At 34.9% G+C, this 4711-nt stretch overlaps 1 pseudogene; it reads right to left on the minus strand.

The window, feature by feature from the left end:
- Positions 1–1861, minus strand: part of LOC102473455 (chromodomain Y-like protein) — an 11950-nt pseudogene extending 10089 nt beyond the window's left edge.
- Between the last annotated feature and the right edge of the window lie 2850 nt (positions 1862–4711).

Genomic DNA, 4711 nt, shown 5'->3' on the forward strand with positions numbered 1-4711 from the left:
CGGGGCGGCCCCCCGGTGGGGGGCCCCCCCTCCCGCCGCCGCCTCGCTTGGCGCGGGTCCCGGGGGTGGTGGTGGCCCACAGCTGGGCCCGGGTGGGCGGGCGCAGGGCCCCTCCGGCCGCAGCTGCCTTGCTCGGTGCGGGTCCAATTTCTCTTTTTGTAATTGACTTCCATATGGTCAGAAAAGATGCTGGACATAGTTTCTATACATTTTAATTTGTTAAGGCTTGTTTTGTGCCCTATGACATGGTCACTCTTCGAAAATGTTCTATGTAGTGGTAAGAAAAGTATGTATTTTGTGGTAATTTGGTGAAATACTCTGTAAATGTGTCAAGTGTGTTTTATGTATAGTGTCATTGTGATATTATATGTCTTTATTTTCTATTTAGATGATCTGGTCAGAGAGAAAATGGGTGTTGAAAGACCCTAGGATTATTGTATTGCAGTGTACATCTCCCTTGAAATATATAGTCTGCCATTGACATATTTAGGGGCTCCACTGTTGGGGGCATTTATATATTTAAGTGTTAAATCTTTTTGGTGAACATTTCTTTTAGTACTGTATATCCTTCTTTGCCTCTTCCTACAGTTTTCATCTTAAAGCCTATTTTGTCTGATAACAATATCACAACTCCAGCCTTTTATTGGTTTACATTTGCATTTATATCTTTTTCCAGTTCATGACTTTCAGTATGTGTATGTCCTTATCAGTGTGTTGTGTTTCTTGTAGGTATTATATAGATGACTTCTGTTTTTGTTTCCATTCAGCCAGTCTGTGTCTTTCAATTTGAGGATTTCACCTATTAACATTCAACATTATTACTAATATTTGTAGAGTTATCCCTGTCATTACATTAGCTATTTTCTCAGTTGGTTTTTGTTCTCTTATTTCTGTTTATATTTCTTTAGTATTTCTGATACAATACTCCTCTCAGAACTTCCTGTAGAGCTGGTCTAGTCTTGGTGAATTCTTTCAGTTTTTGTTTATCTGAGAATAGTTTCATTTTTTTGGTTTTTTGTTTGTTTGTTTGCTTTCCCATTTAAAGGATAATCCTGCTGGATATAGTATTGCTAGTGGATTCTTTTTTTTTTTTTTTTATGTTTTGAACACATCTTCCCATTCTTTGCTTGCCTGCACTGTTTCAGTGGAAGGTCTGATGTTAGTCTAATGGGATAACCTTTATAAGTAACCTGATATTTCTCCCTTGCCATTTTTAGAATATTGTCTTTGCTTTTTACCAATTCTGCTATTATGGGCAAGGAAGAGGATCTTTTTTATGTTCATCCTATTTGGAGTTCTTTTTATTTTGGGGTCTTAATATCTCCATATCTTTCTATCTTTGGAAAATTTTTAGATATTTATCATAAAAGGTTTTCCATGCCTTTCAGAATTTTCTTCTTCTTGAATATGCATTATATAATTATTTGGATGTTTTATAGTGCCTACCATTTCCAGTATGATGTTCTCATTTTTGTTTTCATTATTTTTGGTGCTTTGGTCTATTTTGAAGACTTTGTCTTCAAAGCCAGAAATGCTTTCTTCTGCATGGTCCAATCCATTGTTAATACTTTTAAGGGAGATTTTGATTTCTTATATTGTATTCATTTCCAGAGGTTCTGTTTGATTCTTCATTAAGATGTCTATTTTTTATAGACAGAAAATTTCTATTTCCTGTCCTGAAATGATTCTTTCTCATTTTTTTGGAAATGATTGTTTTTTCTCTTGTATATCATTGAGTTTTGTCATTGTAAATGCTCAGAACTCTTTTTTTTTTTGACATTTCTTTTATTATTTTGTTCTGCCCATTTTTGATGGAGTGTTACTCACTCACCTGGGGAAGAATCACATCCTGTTTTCTCATGTTTCTTCAAGAACTATGTTGGGTTTTGGTCATCTGATGAGGTATTCATGTTTTCCAAGTTGTCATATTCTACTCTGTAGTATTAGCAGAGGAAAATTTACTCTTAATTCCTAGGTTTGTTCCTTTTGATGGATTCTGTCTTCCATGTCAGTTCAGTTATATATGTTGGGTTGGATTATGTACTAAATCTTCAGCCCTTGATGAAATAGGAGCAAGTTAGGATGTATAACTTAGTGGAGAGGATCAAGTCACATAATGCATCTAGTGCAGCACAAGGGTAGTATGCCAAAAATTCCAAAGTTACTCCTGACGCCCAAGGGTGCACTCATGAAATAAAGCCTGCAGAGGCCAGATCCAAGACTCTCAATAGATGAAGTAACCCTAAACTCTTAGAGCACTGGGCAATGGAGTGCCAAAAGTTCTAGTTACTCCTTAGGTTTGGGGTTGTGATCATGAGAGGAGACCTTCCAAGAGACCTTCCTGGAGCCTCAGGTTCCAAAGTTACTGACAGGGCCTGAAGAGGAGACTGCTGAGATGAAGCATTTGAGTATTCTGATGGGTGAGGCAAGCCAAGGCCTCTAGAGTGCTAGGTGACAGATTGGCAAAAGTTTCAAAGATAGTCTCAGATTCTGGGGTGTACTCACAAAAGGAGGCCTGCTGAGACTAGGCCTGAATTTCCAATGGTTGAAGTTAGCCCAGGCTGCTAGAGTGTTGGGTGACAGAGAGATAAAATTTCCAAAGTTATTCCCAGACTTAGGGGTGCACTCATGATAAAAGACTGCTGAGGTCAGGCAAGCCCAGGGGACATCCCAGGCTGCTAGAACACTGGGGGACCTAATTTTACTGTTCATATTTTAATGTCTCTTATTCTCTTTTCTTATTGCATTGGGGAAGATTTCAATACTATATTGAAAAGGATCAGAAAAAATGGACAATCTTGTTTAGTTCCAGTCTTTAGTAAATAATTTGAAATATTTTTCATTCAACATGATGTTAGCTATGTGTTTTTCTATATGCCCTTAATGTATTAATAAATATTTATTCTACTCTGATTTTCCTGAGAGTTTTAATCATAAAAGTGGTGTGTTTTATCATATGTTTTTCCTACATTGATTGATATAATCATATGTTTTTTATCTTCTTTTCTGTTAATATGATGTATTACATTTATGGTTTTGTGGGTGTTGAACTAGTTTTGTATTCCTACAATAAAACCTTCTTGGTTGTGGTGTATATATATTTTTTATTGTTCTGTTTGATGTCTTTGGATCTTATATAATTTGCTAGTTTCTTGTTAAGACTTTTTGCATTTGTATTTAAATATATTGGCCTGTAGCTTTGATGTTGTTGGTACATCCCTTGTTTTTGAAATAATTGTAATGGAGGCTTCATAAATAAATTTGGATTTTTTTTATTATTTATTTTCATTAGAAATAGTTTCAGAGAATGGGGTATGAGTTTTTTCTAAGTTTTGTAGAATTCAGAAGTGAAAGATCCAAACCCTCAGGACTTGGGCTTTTCTCTGTTGAGAGGTTTTGTTTGTTTGTTTTAATTACTGATTTAACCTTATTGCTTCTTATTGGTCTATTTAGGCTTTTATGTCTTCTGTATTTAATCTTGGCGGACTATATGTTCAAGGAATTTGTATAGATTTCTTATTTGTTGGCACAGAGTCACTTAGAATGTTCTCTACCATCCTTTTGTAAACAATCCTAGGACCAGTAGTTAGCGTAATGGCTATGTCACTAGACTCCCATGTAGTCAACCACAGTTCAAGTCCCGGACCCAGTGGCTTAAAACTCACTCTGGGTGCATGTGTGTGTGTGCCCAAGATCCCAAGAGGAGAATGGAGAAGAAATTGTGGTGTGGCCATTCTCCCTGGGGGATGATTTCCCACTTTCTCTCTCTCTGTCTCAGTCTGTCTGGCGAGCGCACATGCCCTATAGTGAAAACCTCTTCACAAAAATAAAATCCTGTTATGTTTGTTACAATATTCTTTTTGATTGATGATTTAATTTATTTTGTTCTTTTCTCTCATCTTCTTCATTAGTGTACCTAATGGTAATTCTATTTTGTTTATCTTTTCACAAACCAACTTTTGGTTTCATTCACTTTCTGTACAGTTTTCCAATTTTTCCATTTCTTTTGGCATTTTTATTATTTACTTTTTCCTGTTTTTTTTTTTTTTCTGTTTTATGGAATTTTTTTTCCTGACGTATGTTGTTAGGTTATTTTCCTCCTTCCATCTTTTTTTCTTATGTGGACTAATTGCTTCCCTCTTATGACTGCTTTCTTTGTGTCCCATAGGTTATGGAAACTCATTTACTTGATATCATTGATGTCAATGAATCTTTTTATTTCAATATTAACTTTTTTAGTAAATGCTTTCATTCCTGATTATGCTGTTTTATAACAAATAAAAGTTCATATTTGAGTACGATGTAGGGTTTTTGTTTGTTTGTTTGTTTGTTTTTCTGAAGTTAATTTCAAGTAATTCTATCATGGTCCAAGAAGATGCTGGATTTATTTTCTATGTCTTTGAATTTATAAAGACTTATTTTGTTTCTATCATGTGGTCAATTCTTTGAAAATATTCTGGGACCAGCAGTTGGTATAATGATTATCTATGAGATATGTTTCTAGTAGAAAGCATAAAGAAGGATTCTTTTTGAAATGTGTCTTTTATTTGGAAAATTTAATTCATTATCACTTGACGCTATTATCTCTATGTGTGGACTAATTAACATTTCATTAGCCATTTTCTTGGTTGGTTATTTTTTTCTCTTATATCTGTTTGTCTTTTATTTAATAATTAATTAATTTACTATTCTTCAGTTTAATGAGAGAGGG

The sequence above is a fragment of the Tupaia chinensis genome, unplaced genomic scaffold (assembly GCF_000334495.1).
Source record: "Tupaia chinensis unplaced genomic scaffold, TupChi_1.0 Scaffold000037_22, whole genome shotgun sequence".
Classification (NCBI taxonomy): Eukaryota; Metazoa; Chordata; class Mammalia; order Scandentia; family Tupaiidae; genus Tupaia; species Tupaia belangeri.